General features: G+C 45.5%; 1 protein-coding gene across 3 annotated transcripts in view; it reads right to left on the reverse strand.

Annotated features, from left to right (window-relative positions):
* Positions 1-12,786, reverse strand: part of LOC128694822 (breast cancer anti-estrogen resistance protein 3 homolog) — a 680,692-nt gene that overhangs the window by 552,350 nt on the left and 115,556 nt on the right. Inside the window, exon 1 of one of the 3 annotated variants that reach the window (XM_070092545.1) lies at positions 12,463-12,486. The exons of the other annotated variants lie outside the window; for them this stretch is intronic. The gene's annotated coding sequence lies outside the window, so the exon portion shown is untranslated. Of the gene's footprint in view, positions 1-12,462; positions 12,487-12,786 lie in introns of those variants that run through there. 3 annotated transcript variants of the gene reach the window in all.

A 12,786-nucleotide genomic window follows, 5' to 3' on the forward strand; every position in this document is an offset into this window, starting at 1 on the left:
AACTTGTCCCTGGCAGTAACAACCTCACAATTACTACGGCCATAAACCATTTGCACAATAAACAGTGAATAATTACGGCAAGTTTTATTCAATAAGTTTAAGATTTACTAAAACTGATTGAGAACCCCGACGTTTGCAGCTACAAGTCAAAACTCATGTTTAACACCAGCATGGGTTAACACCAGCATGGGTTAACACCAGCATGGGTTAACACCAGCATGGGTTAACACTCTTCTCGTATTAATTCTTTATATTTATCGATTCTTCTCTTAGCCTGACTAGCTGCAAGAGTTTCGTGTCTGTTTTACGATTACTGGAAGGAGGATCGAGCGTCCACCACCCCTTGCGCTGAATGACCTGCAAGGGTTTACCGCTTTACATGAATATAATAATCTCAATATGTATCGTTTTTTGGGATAATTCTTAATAAGGACTCAGATATTTTCAGCTATTTGTCCACAAATTGTATAGTCTTGTCTAAATTAAGGAAATAATTATATGTACACTTACACTTCAGTGCTGTCTAAATAAATGATAATCATATGTAGGCCTACTGGTCCAAAATTACTCTCTTTAGGTAACTTAACTCCTTCAATTAAGTCGCTCATCCATGCATGAATCAGCATTTTAATAAACCTTTAGTAAAACAATGTGATAAAATACTTGGTCAGCATCACACTGTTTGCTGTAAAAAGTGTCCGGATTGATGGTTGTGTTTAGAAAAATGTTTGAAGTCGTATATTCGGTAAGCTTGGTGAGAGCGAGCCGACCTGTCGTCTGCTGCCAGCTAGCCTAGTCAGGAGTCTGATACCGAGGCTGAGGGCTAGCTGGCTGGCCGGGGAGTCCGTGACGCCAGCATGACCAGGGAGCCTTGCTATAAATATACTATGAAATTTATCTGCACTGTATTATTAACATTGTTTCTATAGTATGACGAAGCTTCTCTTAGACTATAGATCCTGGAGCATTTAAACTGAACAGTTTAAGTGCTCCAGGGCTGAGCATCGCGTCGGATGAGGCAAGCATCAGGAATATGCGTTCAATTTATATATTGCAGGAATAAATCTAATATTCAAACGATGGCCTAGTCAGCCACATGACCTGCCAGTGGACCCCTGTGTACATCGACAGGAATATTTTATCGAAATGAGCATCCAGTTTGACCTACGTACTTGGAATCACATTGCTAAGTGGTTATTGAATAGATGATTCTATTGTGGTAACAAAGAGTGTTGTATTGATGCTCTTACCGGGAATCTACCTAGAGTAGATTTTGGTCACCAAAGCTGCAGCTCGGTTCTAGACAATGCCTATCAATTACTGCCCTGATCAATCAGGCTGTTTGCGAAAGCAACATACAGTCCAACATATGCAATGTGATTCGCAAGCTAGTTTCAGTACCCGGGTATTATTGGATCTTTCGACGGGAGAAAGGGGAAGCTCTGACCGAAGACTCTCGGTTAACCAGAAGATGAGGGTTATTGTCCATTTCGAGCTGGTAAGGATGTAGAGGCATGAAGGCTTCCTGTGCTGATGGAGAAAACTCTCAGCACTGACGTTGTGCGGGAGGAGACAGAGATAAAGGTTGGTGGTGGAGAGAACCATTGAGGGAGGCTAGATTAGGTAAAAAAATGTCAGGAAACAGGACAAGTGTTTCCTGACGCCGGTCTTAGTCCTATGAAAACCCACTGATGGAGCTGTTTAGTCATATGACCGAGGCCTTCCACTGGCTTACCCGTCTAACCATTTAAAAATTGAAGTTATAATTATATCCCTTAGTATTTTCTTTCAAGAGTGTTTCTTCGCATAAGGTGTTTATACAATTGTGTATATCTTTATTAAAGTATAACGCATTTTTTTGAGACAAAATGTATTGTAAATTCTCCCTACAATGTATTTTTTAATATCCCAGTACCTATTATTAAGTTTATGATTTATATACTTTCTAATACTGGTATTATCTAACAATTTAATATTTTTTAACTGTGACTTGCAGTTATCCTTAAGAAATGACGAGATATTCCTTTTGGTAAGTTAAGGTGAACTTAAGTTACTGTGAGTTAGGAGGCTTCTTACACATCCCTTATTAATTAAAGTGGGTTAAGAGGTTGAAATCTTTAAGTGATACTTGCTAAGTGGAATGTAATTATCTCGGGGGGGGGGGAATGAACTACGCAGGCTCCCCTCTGTTATTACAGCACCTCAGTCCGGCTAATCAGGAACAAGCTTGAGAATTTATCAAGTAACTTCTCGAAGACAGCTAGAGATTTTTTTGGGTAATTTCTCTTATGCACGAAGGGGGCGTGTTGAAGAGTCTTGGTACACTTATATTTACTGGGTTTTATCTCGGTGTACTCATAAATACCATGATTTTCACTGAAGGCATATTACACGGTTAGGATGTATAGGGAGTGATCTGAGCATGCGGGTTTATGACCAGTCCCTCCAGAATTCTCCAGATGTAGATTATGATGGAGTCTTTCTGGCGTCTATTTAGACTGAGTACAGATCGAGGGTGTAAAGTGTTCCCAGTAGTTCGGAACCTTGAGAACATTTATTCATGTGATGAAGGTTGTCTGTATGTTTCCTAGTTGTGCAGGATGTTGTTGTATACAACAGTATACAACAACAGTACATCCTGGGTAGAAGTGACTTCCACAGAATCACCACTGGCTTAAAATATCTTGTTCTAAATGATCTAGTTATTCTGGAAGCCATTTTTGTTGTGGTTGCAACAGTAACAAACCATACCCCCGGCCGGGATTGAACCCGCGGTCATAGAGTCTCAAAACTCCAGCCCGTCGCGTTAGCCACTAGACCAGCTAGCCACAATAAGATTCATCCAACTAGGTATATTTCTACACCATAGGAAAGTTAGCACAGGCACCTCTGTGACCACAAATGCAAGTTTTTACAGACGAATCTCCAGCTAGCGTGGCCGTGACGAACTCTAGCTCAAGTCCCTTCACTGCCGTCAACATGACTTAAGAAATCGTAATGACACGATTGCAAATAAACCATACCCCCGGCCGGGATTGAACCCGCGGTCATAGAGTCTCAAAACTCCAGCCCTTCGCGTTAGCCACTAGACCAGCTAGCCACAATAAGATTCATGCAACAGTAACAATGTTGCGACCATTGCATGCAACAATCTCTGACATTGTTACTTGATTATATTTACACTTCTAAATGCAACTTTTTATATTAAGTTATTTCAACAACTGTGTAAAGAGTGAAAATTATAACTACATAGTGGGAACAAAATTAGGTATGTTTCTGTGTTATATTCCGCCAGACAGTGAGACATTATGCCTCAGGTGATGTCCTCAAGCAACTTCTTGATCAGCTAGGTGCCAGATCAACCAGGCTGTGATGGATATGTGGAGCAGCGGGTCACTAGTAGCAATAGCCTGGTTGACCGGGCTAACACTAGACAAGCCTGGCCCATGGCCGGGCTCCAGGAGTATAAAAACTCTGGGAAACTTCAGTAGGTCAGTGAGGGTATCAGTATGTGCTCTAAGTGTTGGTTCCAGCAGAGCTGGAGTTACTATTACTTTAGTGGTGTCAGGGTTTCCCTGTCGCTAAGGTCTGGTGGGTCGTCCAAGCAGAAATAACCTGGTGAAACAACTGCGAGAAGGAGAAAGTTAAAATAATTTCCCAAGAACGTCACGTTAACCACTTTTAGACAAGAATTTTTTCTTATTCGTTGTGAAATTCTGGATACAACATTTATGTCTATCTGTCTGTCTGTGTCTGTCTGTGCCTGTCTGTCTGTCTGTCTGTCTGTCTGTCTGTGTCTGTCTGTCTGTGTCTGTCTGTGTCTGTCTGTCTGTGTCTGTGTCTGTCTGTCTGCCTGTGTCTGTCTGTCTGTGTCTGTCTGTCTGTGTCTATCTGTCTGTCTGTGTCTATCTGTCTGTCTGTCTGTCTGTGTCTATCTGTCTGTGTCTATCTGTCTGTCTGTCTGTCTTGTGAGTAAACACATTCCCGTTAATGTGACTATCTTCAGCGCTCTCTTTTTCCTCAACAGTCTCCTGGTGTCCCTTTTCCTGGTGTCCCTTTTCCTGGTGTCCCTTTTCCTGGTGTCCCTTTTCCTGGTGTCCCTTTTCCTGGTGTCCCTTTTCCTGGTGTCCCTTTTCCTGGTGTCCCTTCACCTGGTGTCCCTTTTCCTGGTGTCCCTTCACCTGGAGCACCTTCACCTGGTGTCCCTTCATCTGGAGCACCTTCACCTGGTGTCCTTTCATCTGGAGCACCTTCACCTGGTGTCCCTTCATCTGGAGCACCTTCACCTGGTGTCCCTTCATCTGGAGCACCTTCACCTGGTGTCCCTTCATCTGGAGCACCTTCACCTGGTGTCCCTTCATCTGGAGCACCTTCACCTGGTGTCCCTTCATCTGGAGCACCTTCACCTGGTGTCCCTTCATCTGGAGCACCTTCACCTGGTGTCCCTTCATCTGGAGCACCTTCACCTGGTGTCCCTTCATCTGGAGCACCTTCACCTGGTGTCCCTTCATCTGGAGCACCTTCACCTGGTGTCCCTTCATCTGGAGCACCTTCACCTGGTGTCCTTTCATCTGGAGCACCTTCACCTGGTGTCCCTTCATCTGGAGCACCTTCACCTGGTGTCCCTTCATCTGGAGCACCTTCACCTGGAGCACCTTCACCTGGTGTCCCTTCATCTGGAGCACCTTCACCTGGTGTCCCTTCATCTGGAGCACCTTCACCTGGTGTCCCTTCATCTGGAGCACCTTCACCTGGTGTCCCTTCATCTGGAGCACCTTCACCTGGTGTCCCTTCATCTGGAGCACCTTCACCTGGTGTCCCTTCATCTGGAGCACCTTCACCTGGTGTCCCTTCATCTGGAGCACCTTCACCTGGTGTCCCTTCATCTGGAGCCCCTTCACCTGGTGTCCCTTCATCTGGAGCACCTTCACTTGGTCTCCCTTCATCTGGAGCACCTTCACCTGGTGTCCCTTCATCTGGAGCACCTTCACCTGGTGTCCTTTCATCTGGAGCACCTTCACCTGGTGTCCCTTCATCTGGAGCACCTTCACCTGGTGTCCCTTCATCTGGAGCACCTTCACCTGGTGTCCCTTCATCTGGAGCACCTTCACCTGGTGTCCCTTCATCTGGAGCACCTTCACCTGGTGTCCCTTCATCTGGAGCACCTTCACCTGGTGTCCCTTCATCTGGAGCACCTTCACCTGGTGTCCCTTCATCTGGAGCACCTTCACTTGGTGTCCCTTCATCTGGAGCATCTTCACCTGGTGTCCCTTCATCTGGAGCACCTTCACCTGGTGTCCCTTCATCTGGAGCACCTTCACCTGGTGTCCCTTCATCTGGAGCACCTTCACCTGGTGTCCCTTCATCTGGGGCACCTTCACCTGGTGTCCCTTCACCTGGAGCACCTTCACTTGGTGTCCCTTCACCTGGAGCACCTTCACTTGGTGTCCCTTCATCTGGAGCACCTTCACCTGGTGTCCCTTCATCTGGGGCACCTTCACCTGGTGTCCCTTCACCTGGAGCACCTTCACTTGGTGTCCCTTCACCTGGAGCACCTTCACTTGGTGTCCCTTCATCTGGAGCACCTTCACCTGGTGTCCCTTCATCTGGAGCACCTTCACCTGGTGTCCCTTCATCTGGAGCACCTTCACCTGGTGTCCCTTCACCTGGAGCACCTTCACTTGTGTCCCTTCATCTGGAGCACCTTCACCTGGTGTCCCTTCATCTGGAGCACCTTCACCTGGTGTCCCTTCACCTTGTACACAAAGAGATATCTCGGTAAATGTAAAGGGCCCAAGACTTTTCAACGCCGCCCCTTCATACAGAAAGGTAATTACAAATCCCCTAGCTGTCTTCAGTAGGGAGCTGGAAGTTTTTCAAGCCAGTTTCTTATCAGCCTGGCAGTGCTCCCACTGCGAACTACATTCTGCTAACACCGACAGTCTAACCGATCACATCAACTAGAAAACCTGGTGAGGGACGGGCTGCAGAAGCGATTACTCCATGAATCACGAGGTAGACAACAGACAGGTAGATCCCGTCACCTGGCACTAGTTAACCTGACAGTCTAACGTTGACAATACAGCCTAGTTGATCAGGGTCTCGGGCGAACCCATCAATAAGGATAATTGATATAGATGAAGACTTGGAAAATAGATATTAAATTTTGTAAGTAGTGGCAGTAACCAGGTTACTACCACTGCTACATCACTGTTGTGGCTCTGGATGAACTGGTAATAGTGGCAGTAACCAGGTTACTACCACTGCTACATCACTGTTGTGGCTCTGGATGAACTGGTAATAGTGGCAGTAACCAGGTTACTACCACTGCTACATCACTGTTGTGGCTCTGGATGAACTGGTAATAGTGGCAGTAACCAGGTTACTACCACTGCTACATCACTGTTGTGGCTCTGGATGAACTGGTAATAGTGGCAGTAACCAGGTTACTACCACTGCTACATCACTGTTGTGGCTCTGGATGAACTGGTAATAGTGGCAGTAACCAGGTTACTACCACTGCTACGTCACTGTTGTGGCTCTGGATGAACTGGTAATAGTGGCAGTAACCAGGTTACTACCACTGCTACATCACTGTTGTGGCTCTGGATGAACTGGTAATAGTGGCAGTAACCAGGTTACTACCACTGCTACATCACTGTTGTGGCTCTGGATGAACTGGTAATAGTGGCAGTAACCAGGTTACTACCACTGCTACATCACTGTTGTGGCTCTGGATGAACTGGTAATAGTGGCAGTAACCAGGTTACTACCACTGCTACATCACTGTTGTGGCTCTGGATGAACTGGTAATAGTGGCAGTAACCAGGTTACTACCACTGCTACATCACTGTTGTGGCTCTGGATGAACTGGTAATAGTGGCAGTAACCAGGTTACTACCACTGCTACATCACTGTTGTGGCTCTGGATGAACTGGTAATAGTGGCAGTAACCAGGTTACTACCACTGCTACATCACTGTTGTGGCTCTGGATGAACTGGTAATAGTGGCAGTAACCAGGTTACTACCACTGCTACATCACTGTTGTGGCTCTGGATGAACTGGTAAAGAACTTAAATGCTGATGTAATTTACATAGATAATGCAAAATTTTTGACAAGTTTGACTATGGTGTGATTCTGGAGTTTATCTGGAGAGAGTTCCGGGGGTCAACGCCCCCGCGGCCCGGTCTGTGACCAGGCCTCCTTAGGTCAGTGTCCCAGGATGCGACCCACACCAGTCGACTAACACCCAGGTACCCATTTTACTGATGGGGAACATAGACAACAGGTGGAAAGAAACACGTCCAATGTTTCTACTCTGGCTGGGAATCGAACCCAGGCCCTCACCGTGTGAAGCGAGAGCGTTAACCACCAGGCCACCAGAGCCGAATAAAAGGAATAACTGAAAGAGTGGGTAGATGGATATTTAAGTATAGCCCAGAGAGGGGCTGTTGATCTAGGGAATTGGACCTGTGCTCCGGTTCCCTGAATTGGGCCTGAATACCTTCAACCCTCCCCCATCCCCACGTGCTGTATAATCCTACGGGTTTAGCGCTCCCCCATGATAATAATAATGACAATAATGTGTCTCAATCATATATCCGACACTGGAAAAAAACATAGATCATAGCACCGTTACATCCTTTGCTGATAACACCAGAATCTCTATGAGCATGGCGTCTGAGACGGAATTTTCAGGCGGCTATAAATCAAGCCTTCCAGTAGGCCTCAGATAATAATGTGATTAACGAGGACAAGTTTCAGTTGCTCCGCTACGGAAGTACGAAGGAAATTGATGCTGAAACGAAGTACAGGACAAACTCAGATCACTCAGTAGAGTGAAAGTCCCAAGTGCGAAATCTGGGAGTAATGATGACAGAAGATCCCCCATTCAAAGAGTTCAACAATGTTGCTAGTGTTGATACTCACGTCGCTTGTTGTTTCCAGGCTAGACCACTGACTGCTGTATACTCGCGGTCACCTTCAAATCAAGCGAGAATACTGAACTGGAAGACGCACAGACAACTTTCACTGCCCGTATATTCTTACTTGCATCTCAACTACTGTATTTCTTGGAATGAAGGCAAGAAAAGTACATAATTTACACCTGTACAGTCCTGGAGGAACTGATCCCCAACCTGAACACTAAATCACTTGGTTTACAGAGTAACAATCAGATAATCAGTCCCTCAGCCAGTGGCGTCGTAAGGGGGGGCTGGGGCGGGGGGGTGGCCGCCCCAGGTGACACCATCTAGTGGTGACACTATAGAGCCTCTAAAGAAGGTGACATTAATACCCAAAACAGTGCTGCAGCAACATAAGAGAAGAATCCTTCTTTTTTATATAGCCTATTATATGATTACAGAGTACAAATAAGCCTATATAGGAAAAGCATTGATTTTGATGAGGTGATAGATGATTTTGCAGGATTAAAGACAAGGAAATGTAAGATCAGATTCACTGAGATGTTATCTGTACTCAAGGTCAAACTGTAACTTGTCTTGTCTGATATTGCACTGTTTTTCTTTTTCATTTTTTTTCTTTGCACTGTTGAAGATGAATAAATATAGGATCTGTTGCCTGTACTCAAAGTGGTATTTGAGTTTATGCTTCCTCAATATTGCTACAATTATTTATTTGATCATTAATAAAGCTGAGAAATATTCTCCTGTTCAGTTTATGGCCCTTAAACGTTCTCATTGCTAAACATTAGTCATTAATCATGCAGTAGTGACGTAACTGGAGTTTACTAACCCCATCCCCTCGCCCTTGGATTGTCATGGGGGTGACACCAACCCTAACAACGCTACTGACCTCAGCCTGGAGCCGATGTGTTCAGTCCATCTTGATCAAAGTAGAGTATATAGTTGGAGAAGGGGCTCCTGTAGAAAGTTGAGGTGAAGCAGATGGAGGCAGCGTTACAAGTGGAAAAATCCAGCAGTGGAAGCAGGTCGTGTTTGTAGGTTAGACAAGCGTCGCAGAATTCGCTGCATCAAGATTCCAAAATGTTGCTGTCTGACACATTACATGAATAGTTTATAAAACCGATTTTCTAAACCATTTATATAGTTCCAAACATTCCTGACATGTTACATCAAATATATTCCTGATCTGTGGCATCACATACATTCCTGACATGTGACATCACATACATTCCTGATCAGTGACAGCACTTACATTCCTGACCTGTGACATCACATACATTCCTAACATTCTTGATCTGGGACGTCAGAGCTACGTCACTCATGCTTGAGCTATGCACAAACTCTTGTCATGTTGCCCTCTGACCCTTTGGTCAAAAGTTCTTAAGGGGCTTTTTTGACTGTTTTCAGTTTAGAGGACGAATACTGTTATTTACCTGGTGTCGACTGAGACTTTTCTTTTCGAGGACTCTACTTAACACTGGCTAACAACCTAGCAACCAAGAGGGCTGTCAACGGCTTTAGATTCCGCTAACATACTCGCCATGAGCTGCACCTCCATTGCTCGTAAGCAATACTACTGGCAGATAAGACACGTGCTGCAGAACAAGTTCTTATTAGGTTAACGTTTCGTTCTGCGTAGAGCTTCATCAAGTCAACATTGTTTTGAAACGTGTCTTGTCTTCACTGTTGTTGGCAGTAAGTCACTTGGATCCAACAATGGGCAGAGCCTCGTATTGTCATGGTCAAGTGGACGCTGCTCCAGCAGGATCTTAACACAAAAACACAGGAGTGAAAGCCCCGTCTTCAATGACTATGAGAAACTTCACTAAAGCCGGTAAATGATACTGCTTGCTTCTTGTTGGGTGGGGCAGAGGAAGGGAAGGGAGGAGGAGGAAAAGAGGAAGGTAAGGGGAAGGGGAAAACTGATACGGGAGGGGAGACTGCTACATTCACCATGAGATAAGGCAAATAAAGCACAGTATTAGGGTCCTTTGTCGGCACTCATTATCTGGCCGATAAGGTGCGCTTTTAAGATAGCGGAGCAGTCAAAGTACACGCTATCACCACATACTCTTGGTGCCTGCAGCCATGTATTCTTCCAGGGATTGTCTTGGTGCCTGCAGCCATGTATTCTTCCAGGGATTGTCTTGGTGCCTGCAGCCATGTATTCTTGCAGGGATTGTCTTGGTGCCTGCAACCACGTATTCTTCCAGGGATTGTCTTGGTGCCTGCAACCACGTATTCTTCCAGGGATTGTCTTGGTGCCTGCAACCACGTATTCTTCCAGGGATTGTCTTGGTGCCTGCAGCCATGTATTCTTGCAGGGATTGTCTTGGTGCCTGCAACCACGTATTCTTCCAGGGATTGTCTTGGTGCCTGCAACCACGTATTCTTCCAGGGATTGTCTTGGTGCCTGCAACCACGTATTCTTCCAGGGATTGTCTTGGTGCCTGCAACCACGTATTCTTCCAGGGATTGTCTTGGTGCCTGCAACCACGTATTCTTCCAGGGATTGTCTTGGTGCCTGCAACCACGTATTCTTCCGGGGATTGTCTTGGTGCCTGCAACCACATATTCTTCCAGGGATTGTCTTGGTGCCTGCAACCACATATTCTTCCAGGGATTGTCTTGGTGGCTGCACCACATACCCTGCTCATGATAGTTTTCGTCTCGGCAACCATGTACCCTACCAGGGAGAGTTAGAATGTATATCCTTCCCGTGGTAGTGTTTGTAACTGCCATTTTAGATAGGTTAGTCTTCAATAGAGCTTTCCTTATTGTATTTTTGATCCACGTTACGAGTGTGCAGTGCAAGACGAGGCAAGTTTTGTTCTTTGAGTTTGATCATACTGTGACACGGAAAGGCTCTCCTCAGAGTGAAACCTTGTCTTAATAAAACCTTGTCTTAACAAAACCTTGTCTTAACAAAACCTTGTCTTAATAAAACCTTGTCTTAACAAAACCTTGTCTTAACAAAACCTTGTCTTAATAAAACCTTGTCTTAATAAAAGCTTGTTTTTGCAATGCGTGTTTATCGAGAATATTAGTTGGCGTTAAACACAAATATCCCGCACATATGAACACGGCTGGAACAAGTGTAGAAGTCTTCAAGAGGAAACTGGACAAGTATCTTCACCAGGTGCCAGATCAACCAGGCTGTGATGGTTATGTGAGCCAGCGGGCCTCCAGCAACAACAGCCTTGTTGTCCAGGCAAGCACCAGACGAGCCTGCCCCATGGCCGGGCTCCGAGAGCAGTGAGAGACTCAAAACTCATCGAAGGTATATCACAGGAGAGGAAAGCTTACGACGAGGAAATTAAAAATGTATGTGGGTATACGACAAATTCTAAGCATACAACAGAGTGGAAAAGTAATGTGAAGAACCTGGGAGTGATAATGTCAGAGGATCTCGCCTTCAAAGACCAGAACAATGTATCTACCTTATCCACTAGGAAAATGATAGGACGGATAATGAGAACCTTCAAAACTAGGGACGCCAAGCCCATGATGATTCTCTTCAAATCGCTTCTCTCTAGGCTGGAATACTGCTGTACACTAACGGCCCCCTTCAAGGCTGGTGACATTGCAAACCTGGAGAGTGTACAAAGAACTTTCACGGCACACATAAGTGAGATAAGGCATCTAAACTACTGGGAGTGGTTGAAGGTCCTTGATCTGTATTCCCTCGAAAGCAGGCGAGAGAGATACATGATAATATACAAATGGAAGGTCCTGGAGGGATTGGTACCAAACCTGCACACGAAAATTACTCCTTATGAAAGCAAAAGACTCGGCAGGAGATGCAACATTCCCCCATTGAAAAGCACGGGCGCCACGAGTACATTGAGAGACAACACAATAAGTGTCCGGGGTCCAAGACTGTTCAACTACCTCCCAGCATACATAAGGGGGGTTACCAATAGACCCCTGGCTGTCTTCAAGAAGGCACCTGAAGTCAGTACCTGACCAATCGGGCTGTGGTACGTACGTCTGCTTGCGTGCAGCCAGCAGTAAGAGATTGGTTGATCAGACCCTGATCCACCACGAGGCCTGGTCTCAGACCAAGCAGCGGGAGTGTTGACCCCCGAAACCCTCTCCAGGTAAACTCCAGGTAAACGACGTTGTGATGGTACAAGTCTGATCTGTGTCGACTTATCTGTGTATTGTTCCAGTCACGGTATTGTGCCTCTTTGTTCTAGTTGGTATTACGCTGCGCCACTGATACGGTCAACCCACTCTGCCTATAATATGTCTTGTGACGTTTCTTAGCTAATACTTGATCAATAATATTAATGTAGTCAGATTCAAAGTAACTTTGTTGCTGAGATATGCGTAAACACTACCCCGGGACTCTTCCAATTTATTGTTTACTTGTAGTTTCAATTTAAAACATGCAAAATGGAAGACTATATCAAATTATTTGGTAGATAAGAAAACACCAGGAGGCAGCCCGGATGAAGTCTCAAGCAAACGAACTATTAAAACTAGGTGATAAATTCGCCTTAAGCCAGGAAGCGGTGAATCGGTGAGATTACCTCTCAGATGGTCTTCAGGGGTAGAACCACAACCTAACTGAAGTTTAGTCCATCATACACATGCACCAGGGCAACTACTGGAACACTATGATGTGGTCTTAGATGTACTGAAAAACAAAGAGAATGAAGATGTAGTATACACATGGACTACTTGAGGCCAGCAGTAACAGCCACGTTGATCAAGCCCTGATCCACCGGGAGGCCCGGTCATGGACAGGGCCGCGGGAGCGTTGGCCCCCGGAATACCCTCCAGGTAGACTCCAGGTAGCAGGTGATCTTGATCAACAAACCACAAGCAGTAATGAGGATGTATTAACTAAATTT

The sequence above is a fragment of the Cherax quadricarinatus genome, chromosome 39, assembly GCF_038502225.1.
Source record: "Cherax quadricarinatus isolate ZL_2023a chromosome 39, ASM3850222v1, whole genome shotgun sequence".
NCBI classification, from domain to species: Eukaryota; Metazoa; Arthropoda; class Malacostraca; order Decapoda; family Parastacidae; genus Cherax; species Cherax quadricarinatus.